This window comes from Bufo gargarizans, chromosome 6 (assembly GCF_014858855.1).
Source record: "Bufo gargarizans isolate SCDJY-AF-19 chromosome 6, ASM1485885v1, whole genome shotgun sequence".
NCBI lineage: Eukaryota > Metazoa > Chordata > Amphibia > Anura > Bufonidae > Bufo > Bufo gargarizans.
Genome location: NC_058085.1, coordinates 385,594,318 through 385,610,740, shown reverse-complemented (window position 1 = coordinate 385,610,740; position 16,423 = coordinate 385,594,318). Strand labels below are relative to the sequence as shown.

The following is a 16,423-nucleotide window of genomic DNA, read 5'->3' as shown; positions in this document are numbered from 1 at the left end:
AACCCAATTAAACCAGGGATAAACAGGGTGGATCCTGTTGATTAGAATGATACCTGTCTTGTACAAAACGGCTGTTGGCATTTCTAAGAAGAAAAAAAAAAGACTTTTAGTGTTTATGCAAATGAGGGCTTTGTTGCACCAAGGGGTAGAGCCTAGCCCTTCAGTGCACCTCAGCTTTCCAGTGCTAGCCACTCTGGTCCAACTGGGTGTTACCAATTGGGCGGGGGTCCCTGCACAGTCTTACCCTAGGAGCACAGATTGGATAATGTCAGACCCAACTGGTAACACCCTGCTGGACCGTCAGAGTAAACTGCTGGCAATTCATTCAAATCTAGCAGGAATAATAGAGGAATGGCACAACACAGAGTCATAGGAATAGATGCTCCAGAATTGTTATTACATGGGGGATGCAAGTAGTTACTAGAACAGACATGTCAGGAGAGGGGACTGCACCATGATGCCACTTGTTCGCAACTGGAAATCTGCTCCGTACATATGAAGTGGCAGTTGCCACCAGCGGCGGGGTTCTTTTTATAAGGGGTGCTCTCAGCGGCGGATTGGCCATAGACCTTACAGGGAAATTTCCTAGTTGGCCGATGCCCAAGGGGCTGCCTGAGCCCTCCTCACAGCTGCCAGTGGAAGTTTTTGGGGATGTGTTTTGTGCTGCTGGCAGTATTTGGCTCTGTTGGGGCGGTATAATGTGCCGCAATATGGTATTGCTGGCCCTGCCTTCCATCAATTTGGACCCGACTACAAAATGGGGCCACTTTTTAGTATTTTTTTCCAGTGCCACTTTTAGTTCCCAGTCCGCCCCTGGGCGCCCTTCATTATTTGCTATGCCGCAGCATTGGCTAGAGAATCCCATGTGAAACGCCAGGGTGAAAACAAAAGGCCAAGGAAACCGTCCAAGCTGCAAACGTGCCAGCGCTGATTAACTGCAGGGAAGGGGCAGTCTTGGCCAAACTTTTACATCTCTCTAAGGCTCAGTTCACAGTCACATCCCTTAAAATCAGGAGAAAAAAAAAAAAAAAAAGTCCTGCCTCCTGCACAGTATGGAGGGGGAGCCTTCACCAGGGCACTGCTAATGAGAGGAGCAGAGAGGCTTCCTCCTCAGCAGACCTGTGCGGTGGCTGACTCACACTGTGCCTGTTTACCTCTGCCCAGGGCGCAGCCGTCACACACACTGTCACCCATGTTCCTGCAGGCAGCAGGGTAAGTACCTAGTGCTCAGCTCCCATCTCCTCTCCCATTGTTCTCCCTCTGCTCTTGCATTTTACTTGTCGCCTTTTGTGCCTTAATTTCCCTCTTAAAATCTCAACACAATACCCAGGGCGGCTCTGCTCAACTCCTTGGAGTTTCTGTAGCTTGGGGATGTGAGATCTGAGCGGCTCCTTCTCCTCTAGTGGCCGGAGAGTGAATTCCTTTCCTAGAAATAACAGGAATAGTAACAATTTAGCCTAAAAATCTGCTTTCATTTAAGTCAATATTTACATTTTTTGTTTATTTTTCATTCTCCGTTTGTCCCAGCCCTTCTGTATTGGGAGACATTTTGGTGGCACGCAGCTGAGACAAATATTTTTTGTAGTTTCGAATGTGACATGCAGACTTTTTTTTTTCCTAAATTTTAATTCATAACCACAGACCTTCTTCTTTTCTGGCTGGATTTCATGCATCCATTGATGAGTCTGTCATAGTGAGAGATCTGAGATAACTGCAGTTTACGGGGGCTGCCCACTAGGTTTTTGTCATGGCATTTTTTTTCCCCAAAAACGCCTGACTTATGCAGCATTTATTTAGTGTTTTTGTGCTATTTTTGGCCAAACAGTGTGTTTGAGCAAGATGCATGTCTTGCTTTTTTTTTTATATAGGTATACACCCCCCACCCCACAATGTCACTTCCTCTGTAGAGCAGTACAAAAAAAAAAAATCATTGTTAAAAAAATGGCACTAAAAATGACACACAAATTGCCAGTTTTCCAGCAGGTCAAAAAAATAAATAATAAAAATAAATGAAGGTCCATGGGACAAATAAGGAAAAAAGCCAGACGCAGAGCATGCTCTGATTTCCAAAAGCTCAGGGGTGAGAAAACTGTAAAACACCTTTTTTTTTATTGTGTTTGATATTTCTGATAGGTGTTACATCTACAGCCGACATTATTTTGAGTAAAAAAAGAAGCTGCAGAATATAGCAGTAAAATAATGCAGTAAAAAAAAAGTGTGAGACACCAGCCTGTGGGTGTTTTTTTTTTTAATTTTTTTTTTACTTTTTGTTGTTTTTACTTTGTTACAACTTTTTGCTGCACTTTTCACAACTTTCTTTTTTTTTACATTTTTTTTTTTTTATATCCAGATGTTACTTTACTTTAAAATGCACTAAAAATAAAAATAAATGTTCCCCCTGGCGTTTGGGTCTTTTCACGGTTTTAGCCAGGTATTTTCTTTTTGGTATTTTTCTCTTTTATAGATATTGTTATCACAGTTGAAAAATGGCACAAAAAAAACCCATCTCCATTCACACGTCCGCAAAATGGGTCCCCATCCGTTCCGCAATTTTGCGGAATGGGTGCGGACCCATTCATTCTCTATGGGGACGGAATGGATGCGGACAGCACACAGTGTGCTGTCCGCATTTGCGGAGCGCGGCCCCGATCTTTGGGTCCGCAGCTCCGCAAAAAGATAGAGCATGTCCTATTTGCGGGTCCGCAACACAGCACGGACGTGTGAATGGAGCCTAAAGTGACTCCGCAGGGTGGATTTGAAGTCTACAGTATGTCAATTCATGCTGCAGATTTCCACTGCTGATTTCTCCCTTTGCGATACAGATTGCGAAACCCACAGCAAATCTGGAAATGCAGTAAAACCTGCTGCAGAAATTCCGGTTTTTGGTGACCGAGTGCATCCTGCAAACCCATCTTACTTATATATACCTGACCTGAAGGAGAAAGTTTGTAATATACTTAAAGGGGTTGTCCAGGTTCAGAGCTGAACCCGGACATCCCTCCATTTTCACCCCGGCAGCCCCCCTGACATGAGCATCGGAGCAGTTCATGCTCCGATGCTCTCCTTTGCCCTGCGCTAAATCCCGCAGGGCAAAGGCATTTTTCTGAGTTCCGGTGACGTACCGGGGCTCTCTATGGGGCTGACAGGAACCCCGGTGACGTCACCGGCACTGATGGGCGGGATTTGGCTCTGCCCTAGCCAGTAAAACGGCTAGGGCAGAGCTAAAGCCCGCCCCTCAGAGCCGGTGACGTCACCGAACACACTGCTGGGCGGAAGTTACCGCCCGGCAGTGTGTTATTGTAAACACAAGAGCCTGTGCCCTGCGCGATCTAGTGCAGGGCACGGGAGCGCATCGGAGCATGAGATGCTCCGATGCCAGGCTCAGGAGGGCTGCCGGGGTGAAAATAAGGGTATGTCCGGGTTCAGCTCTGAACCTGGACAACCCCTTTAATGTCCCAAAGTTGCGTGGGTCGGCTTTGTCACATGACAATCCTCTTCTGAAAATCCGTCTTCAGCCGACGTCATGTCCTTTACCAGGTTTCCAGCACGAGCTATGGACGGGACGTCACTTCTGTTGGATGGGCTCAAAACTATTCCTTTCTCTGGTGCATGCGCAAACCCCTGAATCCACTTCATCTGCACATGCGCCAGGGAGAGGCATAGTCCTGTCCTTGTCCACAGCAGAATTGACGCCCCCGTCCATAGCCCAGGCTGGAAACCCGGTAAAGGACATTGACGGATGTAGAATTTTCAGAAGAGAAGCGCCGTGTGACCGGGTTCCTGAGTGGACGATCCATGCAACTTCCAGAAAAATAACTATATTACACACTTTCTTCTGCAGAAATGTCATGTGTAGTTAAGGCGGGTTTGCAGGACCCGTAGGATCTTGAAAAATCCCTTCAATGTTTACATCGAGGGTGGGACAACGGGTGGGCAGAGTTGGTGTCTGCCTAGGACATCATGAAGAAGGGGTCATACATGTTCACACACATGCATGCTTTGCTTAGCCAAGCATGCATGTGTTCGCAGTAGCGATGGGGAATAAGACTCTTTTTGGCAGTGGTTTATTGGGGATGCAAGTTCCTGCGAACGAGTAAGTTATCATTTCTAGGCAGCAGATTGTGTGGTCTAAGCAGCGATCTGCTGCCCAAAAACAATGCAGCTGTATGGAGACGAGCGATAGAAGCAGCGATCCCTCATCCTAAGGGCTCATGCACACGACAGTATTTTGCGTTCAGTATACTGGACGTTTTTTTAGCTCAGTATGCGGAACATATACTGAACCATTCATTTCAATGGTTCAGCAAAAAATACTGAAGTGTCTCAGTGTGCATTCCGTTTCAGTATTTCAGTATTTCCGTGCCGTGAAAAGATAGAACATGTCCTATTCTTGTCCGCAAATCACGGTGCTCGGCTCCATTCAAGTCAATGGGTCCGCAAAAAAAACGGAACACATACGGAAATGCATCCGTATGTCTTCCGTATCCGTTCCGTTTTTGCTGAACCATCTATTGAAAATGTTATGCTCAGCCCAATTTTTTCTATGTAATTACTGTATACTGTATATGGCATACGGAAAAACGGAACGGAAAAACGGAACGGAAACGGAAACAACGGATCCGCAAAACACTGAAAAAGCAATACTGTCGTGTGCATGAGGCCTAATACTGTGGAGGAGATCGCTGCATGTAAATACCGAGATTCACCTCCACTAAATGAGCAGCCAGTTGTCAGGAAGGAACGCTCCTTACTCCATGTAAACCCACCATTCTCTTCACTGAAAACAAAAGGATTGGGCATGCTTAAATCAAACAGCCTGACCCTTCTGTTCTCTGACATGTGCTTTTGGGAAGAGTCATGAGGCCTCCATACACATTACATGGTTGGCTTGTCCCACTGAAATCGGCCAATATTAATGTAATGTCTATGGCTAGTTTAAAGGGCTTGTGCCACCAATGTCAGATACAGGGGCGAAGCTATAAGGGGAGCGGCTGCTTTGGGGACCGAACTCGGAAGGGGCCCACCCAGGAGGAAGACTAAAAGATTTTATTGTCAGGGCCCCCTCAACAGTAGTATAAACAGTGACATAGAAACATAGAATGTGTCGGCAGATAAGAACCATTTGGCCCATCTAGTCTGCCCAATATACTGAATACTATGGATAGCCCCTGGCCCTATCTTATATGAAGGATGGCCTTATGCCTATCCTATGCATGCTTGAACTCCTCCACTGTATTTGCAGCTGCCACTTCTGCAGGAAGGCTATTCCATGCATCCACTACTCTCTCAGTAAAGTAATACCTTATAACCAGTGACAGTATATACAGTGACATTACATACAGTGACATTATGAACACCATAATGAAGAGAGAGCAGCCGCGCACTCGCTCGATGGCACTCTCATAGAGAGGTGAATGGCGCGCTGGCCATGCTTGTACGGTGCACTCTCCTTTCATTTCTATGGGATTTCTGAAAATAACCAGCAAGTGATTAACTACGTTCAAAATTCAAATAGAAATGAATGGAGGGCGGCTGTGCAAGCGCAGCTTCTCTCCGTTCACTTTGGGGGTCCCATTCTAGAGATGGGTCCCAGAGGTAGGAGGTGACGCAAAGTTTACCACAATATGTCGCCGTCTTGTAGCAATATTTCAAGTTGGTGATACATTATTGAAAACTGATACATGTGAAAAGGCCTTTAGATACATTAGACCCTTTGCCACAGGAGCTTGCACTCTAATTTAGCTATTATTGCTGAATAACCTACTTGTATAACGGACACAGAATGGTGGGGACACATATTACTCCTACTGTCAGTCAAATTCACAGAGGAATAATACCTGACAACTGCATTGCCTGGGGGGGGGGGGGGGGGGGGGGTTTATGACTATGAATTTATTGCCCATCGGTTCCTGTCCTTTGTGGCCTCACCATTTCCTAAAAGCTTTCTCTAGGGTAATTTAAGAGGAAGCCGATGCTTTCGATGAGTAGGGAAAATCCAAGCACCAGGGTTCCCGAGCTCCCTTCTCTCTGGATAATTTAGCCGGATATTTTTGTTGTTCAATCATTTTATTAAGGATGAATATGTAACAACATGTACAAATACACTGTGGAAATCAGATCACAATTAATAATATTAGGGCTACACATCCTGTTTGAAGATACCCGCCCAAATGAATGACCCCCGGCACAGAATATTTCCCAAAAACCTATGCATAGACATGTAAACAAGACAAACGGGTTAGACAGACTAACACAACACACACGACACATAAGGGTAAAGACTAAACAACAAGGTATCCCCTATGAAACCAAATACAGTCACCCTGAAGCAACCGGAGAGGTACTGGCCCGCTCCAGCCAATCAGAGAACTCCTGAGACCCCTTAAAAAGAAGCCATGGCGTCCACAGTTTCAGATATTTCTGATCCATTCCCACATCCTCAGCAATTAATTCCTCCATTCTGCGTATAGTCTCGAACGTCTCTAGCCATTCCCCTACCTTTGGGACATCCTGAGGCTTCCAGTGCCTCGGCACCACCAAACGAGCCGCCTGTAAAAAAAATCTCAGGAGGCCCTTCTTAGCTACCTGAATGAAACCGGCAAACCTCGATAGCAAAGCTTCCTCCAGAGTCCAATTGGCCGTCAAAATTCCTCAACCCACTATACGGTATCCACGCCCCTCTACCTCCACGGCCTGGCAAATCGTCTAATGGTCGAATTGAGGTCCCCGTGATCAATTGACGTACCCTAACATCTTCCCCCTTGCGAAAACCCAGTAATTCCTTCCTCCCCATACCCAACGGGAAAACTGGGTTGTCAAAAATTGGCGTCATAGGACTCGGGAAGGTCGAACAACCCAATGCAACAGCACATCTATCCCATACTTGAAGAACACCTGTCGTGATAAGCGGAAGTCTACAGCTACGTGAAGCTTTAGGTACCCATAGGAGATTTTGAGGGGGGGCTCCCGTCTCACTTCTCTCAAACCCGACCCACCTCTTTAGCCGGATATTTTTGGACAGAGATGTAATATCTGTGTGCGATTCACTACTACTGTGAGCATCAGGGCAATAACTGCCCCCCCCCCGCTTCAGAAATAATCACAGGCGGGTATATGTCTCATTGCAGACCTTCCCCAGTGTGTGCGTCACACGACCATCCCCTAGAAGTAAATAATAAGTTTCCAATGGATGACAGCAAGCAGAGATCTTGAGAGAATCCTGATGAATTCATACAGGAAAGCTCTGATTTCTGAAACTGAAATGCACTGAATATACAGTATATAATATACCGGCATATGGTCTATAGTCTCCTGACAACGTTTAGAGCATTTTTCTGACAACCGTTGGCTGATGTTTCTGCGAGGTGATGTCACGGCCCTGCAGCTCGGATGTATAGAAAATAACAGGATTTGACCGCGGCTTCAGAAGGTCTCCATCAGTATGGAGGGTGGGAGGAACCGGAGAACCCGGAGGAAACCCAAACCAACACCGGGAGAACATACAGACTATCTGTCTCATATCTCATATCTATTATCTATCTATCTACCTACCGGTATCTATCTATCTCATATCTCATATCTGTAGCATGTTTCCTGTAATTACTTTGTGTAATTTGCCGCCTCGTTTTCAGGGTTGTATTTTATGGCTGTACCTGAAAGGTGTGGTTTTATTAGCTGGGATTAGTGAACCCTCTGGCTGCTCCTCCTGTCAGCCCTGTTGTCACCCTGTACAGAACAGAGCCATAGTATATCCATGTGCATGAGCCCTAAATCTAGAACTACATGGAGGCTAGCCATCATATATCCAGTTGTAGTAATCCTCTTCGTCCCAGGACAGGGGTCCGGGGACCCCACTTCTTAACACAGGTGCAGGTTCCAGAGGTGAGACCTTCCCCAATCTGACATTCATGGCCCGTTCTACCCCCTTTAATGGCAGAAAGCCTCTGAAAGCCCACAAATACTCCGGCGTCCACATATAACTGTATTGATGGATTTGTTGCAGATTTTGCTGGATTTTTTGCCGTTCACTTTCCATTGGGCCCAATCTTTGTTCTCCCCCCTCCATGACCCTATGGCCAATTCTCACCCTGTCTTTGCCAACAGTGAAGTTTCTCATGAGAGGAGAGTCCTACAAGAGGTTCTGGAATAACCAGGGCTTGCTTGTATGATATGTACACCCCTGCAGATTTCATATCTAGAAAATATTTTCTACCAATAAAAATATCTTCCATTGAGTTCTATGGAATGCCACTGTCGTATTAAATTGTTAGATTATGCAAAACTCATAGACAATTGCTGGGACAGTTTTTCTGTTATTTATCCTATACTAGCACAAGGACCCGGCTTCACACGGGTATATTTCATTTATTGTTTCTGTGTGTCATTAAAAGATATCGACAGTATCCACTATAACAGTGACCTCCACAGCCCCCACCCCTTAACACTGACCCCCCCACAGTGCCGTCCCTTAAAATGGGACCTCCACAGCAGCCCACCCCCTTAACTTTGAACTTTACAGCAGCCTGCCCCTTTAACAGTGAGTTCCATAGGGGCTCTCCCCATTAACAGTGACCTCTACAGAACCCGCCCCTTAACACTGACCATAGGTTACAGTCCCCTTAATTTACCTCCACCATTCCCAGCCTTCTTTAACAGAGACCTCCACAGAGACTGCCCCTTTAACAGTGACCTCCACTGTACCCCGATCCCTTAAAAGTGACCTCCACAGCAGCCTGGCCACTTAACAGTAACATCCACAGCGCCCTCCCCCTTAACAGTAGCCTCTACAGCAATTTGCCCCCTAACACTGACCTCCATAGAGGACCGTCCCCTTAACTGTGACCTCCATAGCAGCCTGCCCCTAGGGTGGCCAGAGGTCCGGTTTTAGGCCAGACAGTCCGGCTTTCAGACTCCCTGTCCTCCATCTGGCACGGGGCCTGAACAGACACAGGGATGCCATTTTGAACAGCTCACTCTCAGACAGCAGCACTGTGCTGTCTGAGCGTGAGCTGCAGGGAGAAAGTCACCCTCCCTCCCACCCCTGCAGATGACAGAAGTTGATTTTTACCTTCATTTTTTTCAATCGCTGTCAGCTGCGGAGTGGGAGGGGTGTGACTTAGCGGGACCTGGGGGAGAGGTTGTTAAGTCTGTCTTTTGAGGGTGGCCTGAATGGCCATTAACTGTGACCTCCACAGCATTCCGCTCCCTTAACAGTGTCATTCACAGCGCCCTGCCCCTTTAAAGCTGACCTACAGCAGTGAAGAAAAATGGCTGGGTTGTTATGGAAACCTGGTGTAAAACTGTGTGTATGTGGAGACTAAGTGACATGTGACCATGCGTATGGCAGTTGGGATATGAAGAGAAAGACCTGCAGGCTTTTTATTGGCTAATGTAGGTCATGTGATGTGCCATATCAGCATTTTTGGGGGAATATCTCGGGAATGGTACGTGCTAGAGAGCCGAGACCTAAAACGTTTCTGGACACCTGATGTACCTGTGTGCCAAATTTCGTGATTGTAAATGCAATGGTGCAGATTCCTTTAGCGGACATACACATACACTCAGCTTTATATATTAGATAGCCACATGTTGTATTTGACAATTTTACTCAAATTTCCTGGAATTTTCTCATCCTTTGTCAGCGCAAACTAGAAATTCCAGAAAAGTTCTGTTCATACTAACCCTAATGTACATAAGCAGAGCCGTGGGATGGACTTTGTAGCTTGTAGGAGGCCATCATTTCATAGACGCCATGAGTGATCTCTGGAACCAGTTTGGTCGCTCTCCTGAGTTAAAATTGCAGAGCATTACCGTAGAACCACAGATATGTGACTATAAGCCAACACATGTAAGACATACGAGGGTATTTAGGGTCTGGAAACGTGAAGTGATTCAGTTGGTTTCACACATATGCAGTCGTCAGGCGGGATACAGCAAGGGGTCTTTAGGCTGGGTTCACACCTGAGCGTTTTACAGCGCGTTCCTACGCGCTGTAAAACGCTCTACAGGCAAGAACCAATGATTCCATATCGGCATGGTTCTCACCTGAGCGTTTTACAGCGCGTACGAACGCACTGTAAAAAGCTCTACGCCCCAAGAAGTACAGGAGCTTCTTTGGGGCGTAATGTCACGCGTTCACGCACATAGACTTCCGGGAAAGCGCGACAATGGGCGTTTGCTTGTTCCTTAGCCGCGTATGTAAACGCCCGATAAATTCGCGCATACAGAGTACACTCAGGTGTGAACCCAGCGTTAAAGGGAACCTGTCACCAGTTTTATGGTGTCCTAACTAAAGGCAACATAAATAAGTGACTGATTCGCTTAGCAAAATGCTGCATCACTTTCTTTAATTGACCCAGTCAATCTGCCAACATCTTGTATTGAAAAGCTCCAGCTGATAATGATGAGTCCTGAATATTCATGAGCTCCTGACTCTCCCCGCCCACCTGCTGCTGAGTGACAGTTTGTTTCCATAGGAATCGGCAGCAGGTGGGCAGGGGAGTGGCTATAGCTCTGAATTAAATATACGCTGGACTCAATGACATCACGCTGGACTCCAATCAGCTCATTAGCATGTGGCATCTTTGTGTGTATATTATGAGGTAACCATCTGTCACACCAGTAAGTGAATACATCTAAGGCACCTTTTGTAGTTAATGATTGTATATAATTAGTTAAATTATAATCAAATATCCACATGACAGGTTCCCTTTAAGTAAATGTTTTTGTGCCTCCAGTTGCAATGGAGCAACAATGGGACAGAGTCCCTCAAAGACATGGTGTTGGAGATATCCAGGTGTAGGAATTCCAGAGTGGTGTAGGGTGGCCTACAATGTCCCTTTAAGTGTACTTGTGCATGTGTCATGGTGCTCCTACCTGGATACGCTGGACCCCAGGCGTTGCCTTCTGAAAGCAGAAAAAGGGGTAGTAGAAGTAGGGGATAAAGAAATGATTGAGTCCAGCAGGCTTTAGCATTAACTCTGGCAGGCAAACAAACTCAACTCTGCTACATCAGTTGCTCTCTGGCTCTGCTGTGCTGACAGGCTGACTGTCTCTCTTTGTAGTCTGACTCTAGCTTAATCCAGGAAACTTTTCCTCCTGGCTTCAGAGGCTCCAAGCTGTGGCCTCCACATCCAGCAGAGCTTAAGGTGCTCTGGCTAACTTTGGGTAAGGCCTGTCCAGCAGGGACATGCACCTGCTGCACACCCTCCCTTGGCATGGGGTAAACTGCAACTAACTACAACTTACTAGTCCCCTCCCCTCCTTAGAGGGAGAGTTAGAATGGAAAGAAGGGTTCCATTCTCTATAAATGTAGCTCTGCCATGCTTGCTGCCACTTTCTGGTGAACCAGGTAAATTACATGAACAATTACAATAAATAAATATGCACAGTGTACAGGACCTGAAATAAATGCATAAGATTATAATATATTAGCCCATATGAGACAGTAGAGGGGTGCAGAAGTGGTATTGCCACTCTGGGGGTTACACATAGCTACATAGCCATGCATGCATCCAACTAAAACAGCCCCACCTTAGTGACTGCTGAAGGTCCCAATGGTGTGTCCCCAAGCTGTCAATTTTCAGTGAGGGAGTATAAGAGGAGAGGACTATTGCTTCTAAGTTTTTTCAGGCTCACCACTTCTCCACTGCTGAACTCCGCGCCCTCCTGAACTGATCACAAGGCGGCGACATCATCACAGGTCCTTACACTTCTCTTCAGTGCTGAGCTCTACCCCATCCTACACCAATCACATAAGGATGACCTCATCACAGGTCCTTACACTTCTCTTCAGTGCTGAGCTCTACCCCATCCTACACCAATGCCATAACGGTGATCTCATCACGGGTCCTTACACTTCTCCTCTTCACTGTTGAGCTCCACCCCATCCTACACCAATCACATAAGGATGACATCATAACAGGTCCTTACACTTCTCCTCTTCACTGCTGAGCTCCGCCCCATCCTGCACCAATCACATAAGGATGACATCCTAACAGGTCCTTACACTTCTCCTCTTCACTGCTGAGCTCCACCCCATCCTGCACCAATCCCATAACGGTGACCTCATCACAGGTCCTTACACTTCTCCTCTTCACTGTTGAGCTCCGCCCCATCCTGCACCAATCCCATAACGGTGACCTCATCACAGGTCCTTACACTTCTCCTCTTCACTGAGCTCCGCCCCATCCTGCACCAATCACATAAAGATGACATCCTAACAGGTCCTTACACTTCTCCTCTTCACTGCTGAGCTCCACCCCATCCTGCACCAATCCCATAACGGTGACCTCATCACAGGTCCCTCAGCTTTTGCACTGTAACAGAATCTACTACAGTGCAAGAGCTGAAGGACCTGTGATGACCCCCTGAATGAAGTGTTTGCACATTGGGACGAGAAGTAGGAGTTCAGTGCCGGGAGTTCAGTCCCTTCTCTGTAGGGATAGAAAGCCGCCTGTAGATGTGCCCCCTTGTTCCTCCAACCTCAGCTCACTCTCTAAGTCTCGGTTTTGCATTGGCTTTTGACTAGATCACAGGGCAACAAGTCTTGAGTATAATGTTAAACTTGCTTTGGTCTATTAAAGGGGTTGTCTCACCTCGGACATTGGGAGTTTCTGCCACCCCTTTATTTCCATAATTAGTGGTGGCCCCAAAGGTCCCTCACAAATCCTAAAGTGATGTCATAGAAACATGACATCACTTTGTACGACGGGAAAACCCCTTTAAGGCCCCTTTCAGCCCAAAATGAGTAAAATGCAATTATTAAAAAAAAATGGCCTGAAGGTGTCTGCTGCTCAGGCTGTGTTATTTCAGTACCTGTCATCGTCCCTATGTTTAGACAGCAGTATTGTTATTGTTGGACACAGTCTGCGCAGTACCTCGTACCTGCAGGTTTCATCCATCAGATGTCAGCTTGGCACAGAGCTATTCTCTTGTTCATTTGCATAACAGCAGGCGAAATTCTTAGGCCCCGTTCACACGAGCGAGTTTTCCGTGCGGGTGCGATGCGTGACATGAACTCATAGCACCCGCACTGAATCCTGACCCATCAATTGGCTCTGGGCACATGAGCGTTTTTTTCACACATCAGTTCTGTGTTGCGTGAGAATCGTAGCATGTTCTATATTCTGCGTTTTTCACGCAGCCCTGGCTCCTTAGGCCCCTTTCGTGACAGATTGGCTCCGGATGCGTTCAGTGAAACTCGCACCATTTTGTAAGCAAGTTCAGTCAGTTTTGTCTGCGATTGCGTTAAATTTTTTTCCGCGCGGGTGCAATGCATTTTAATGCGCTTTTCACGCGCGTGAGAAAAACGGAAGGTTTACAAACAACATCTCTTAGCAACGATCCGTGAAAAACACATCGCACTTGCTTGCGGATGCAATGCGTTTTTCACTGAAGCCCCATTCACTTCTATGGGGCCAGGGCTGCGTGAAAAACGCAGAATATAGAACATGCTGCATTTTTCCCTGCAGCGCAGAGCTGATGCGTGAAAAAAAACGCTCATGTACACAGACCTATTGAAATGAATGGGTCAGGATTCAGTGCGGGTGCTATGTGTTCATTCACGCATCGCACCCGCACGGAAAACTCGCTCGTGTGAAAGGGGCCTAAGAATTTCGCCTGCTGTTATGCAGATGAACAAGAGAATAGCTCTGTGCCAAGCTGACATCTGATGGATGAAACCTGCAGGTACGAGGTACTGCGCAGACTGTGTCCAACAATAACCATACTGCTGTCTAAACATAGGGACGATGACAGGTACTGAAATAACAGAGCCTGAGCAGCAGACACCTTTACCCTGGGTTCACACCTGAGCGTTTCTGAGACGTGCGTTTTACGCACGTATTTGTCGCGCGTTTTTATGCACGTTTTTTGCAATAGTAAACGCGCGTTTGTGTGATTGACTGCAGTGTTGTCCAATGAGTCTATGGGCCAAAACGCGCGACAAACGCCCCAAAAAAACTTGTTTATGCGTCGGGCGTTTTACAGCGCGTTCAAACGCGCTGTAAAACGCTCAAGTGTGAACCAGGGCCATAGGGAAGCATTGGTTTTCACGTGTTGAGCGTTTTTTACAGAGCGTTTGAACGCGCTGTAAAACGCTCAGGTGTGAACTTAGGGTTAGGGCAATTTTTTTTTTTATAATTGCATTTTACTAATTTTTGGCTGAAAATCTTTTTTTTACAATTGGTCCTTATTAAAAATGTAACTGTTTCTGAGATACAAGGGTTAAACCTCAGTCTGTTTGCAAGTTGTCTCAGTCTGTTTTATTTGAATCCTGTCATCTGACAGCTTATATGCGGATCCTTTCTTGGCTCTCTTGACCTCATAAACTCCCAATTCTTATCAAACTGATAAGAATATGGCTTAAAAAAAGTATTTATGAGGACACGAGATCAGCGATAAGAGCATATAGATGACACTTTTTAAAGGAAACAATCTGTGAACTTTTCAAAGGAAACAATCTGTAACAACGTGCAAACAGACAGATTTTTAACCCTTGTAACTCAGAAACAGCTGAACAGAAAGACCAATTGAACAAAAAAAAAAATGCCCCTGAAAGTGTCTATAGCCTTTGAAGGAACACTCCAGATGCACTGTGTCAGACATTGGGGGTGAAGAAAAAGATCAATGATAAAACTATTCTGTATCCCTGATCTTGACCGATCTCGTAATAGTTACCACTGTCCACAGCCCAGAGCTAAACTCCTTCTGCTTCATGACATCAAACTGCATTTTCCAGCAGCCACCACTAGGGGGGAGCTCAGTGCATAGAGATTCTTACAGCTTCTGTTGAGTTTAATAGTAACTGTATACATTTCTATGCGCTGAGCTCCCCCTAGTGGTGGCTGCAGGCGGCCAGTTTTATGATATACTTTGTGAGGGCAAGCAATGACTTTGAGGTTGTACGGGAATGGTAGATCAATATATGTATGCCAGTTGTCTGGTGTAACTACACTGAGAAATACGGTGCTTGGAAAAAGGGCCATATTTGTGAGGCCTGACTGTATATCTGCATTTCACACAGTGGGTTGTGAGATCTTCTTCTTCTGTCAAATTCTGTACGAATCTGTCAAAAAATGTTGGTGTGTTCCATGAAGTGTCATATTGTAGCGCAAGTCTCCCCTAGAAGCATTGTTTATAGGGTAGAATAACTAAGTGCACTTGGCACCCAAAGGAAAATAATCTGCTGGCGAATGACCGTGGTGGTGTTGGGCTTAAGCATAGCATGGGGCTTAAAGGGGTTTTCCATTACTTACGTAGATGTTATTGGCCTGTCCTTAGGATAGGTAATCAATAACCGACGCTGTTTCAGGCAACCACTGGCGCTGGAAACTATACAGTGGGGAGAAGCCTCTGACCAATGTGTAGTTTTCGATGCTGACGTGGTACAGCCCGGCTCCCCCGACCACTACAGTAGGCAGAATCTTTTGCTTCCTCCGTGTGGTTTCCGTCATTGGTTGCTGTCCAAAACAGCTGATGCGTGGGAGTGCGGGGTATCGGACACCCACAGATTTGATATTGGTGACCTAGCCTGATGATAGACCATCAATATCTAAATAACGGAAACATCATCCTTTAAAGAGCTTTCATAGCATTAGAACAGGCTAACCTTAGACCTGTGCTCTGGTCCCATCCCGATATATAGGCTGATTTGGGTGGAAAAAAAAGTTTTTAAAATATGCCAATGAGCCTCTAGGAGCAAAGGGGATCGTTGCCTTCTCCTAAAGGATCTGTTCTCCTTGGCCTGGCCTTGACTTCTCATAAAGTCTCGCTCCGTGCGGTTCCCTGGACTACGCATGCATCTGTTACTGAACTGCACGTAGCAGCGCAAGACTTTATGACAAGTCAGGGCCAGGTGTGATGACTTTCACAACGACTGGTCCTGTCAATCAAAGTGCAGGAGGTGCGGCAGCAGCAGGGAGAACAGGGCCTCTAGGAGTAACGGCAATGCCCCTGTTGCTCCTAGAGGCTCATTTGCCTGTATGAAAGCTTCTTTTTTTATCAAAATGCAGCCCCGTATAGGGATGGGACCAACACAGATCAATTCTGCTGACCAGCACATAGGTCTAAGGTCAGCCTGTTCTAATGCTATGAAACTGGAGACAGAAGCCCTTTAACAATCTTTATGACCTAATGCAGATTGGGCAGAGGGAGGAGGCTCCTGTGGCAGGCGCAGCACTATGAAGTGCCTTTTGCGCTGTGGCATTAGAAGAATTTTGATATCTCTGACTTTCAGTCTAACCAGACTGTCTATTACTCTGTAATTCCTCTAGCGCCGTTCTATGGAAATAGTAGGTTTAAAGAGCACACCAAATGCTTGAAATAACTTCTTTATTAACTTCAACTTTTCTTCATATATAACACTGCCGCTTCCGCAGCAGATAGTCCATGTACAAAACACGTGTTAAAAAGATATCACAAG

General features: G+C 46.2%; 1 protein-coding gene across 1 annotated transcript in view; it reads left to right on the top strand.

The window, feature by feature from the left end:
• The first annotated feature begins 1,101 nt into the window (after positions 1–1,101).
• The window catches only part of LOC122941760 (prominin-1-A-like), a 92,014-nt gene continuing 76,692 nt past the window's right edge, over positions 1,102–16,423 (top strand). The window contains exon 1 of the mRNA XM_044299171.1: positions 1,102–1,212. The gene's annotated coding sequence lies outside the window, so the exon portion shown is untranslated. The remainder of the gene's footprint in view (positions 1,213–16,423) is intronic.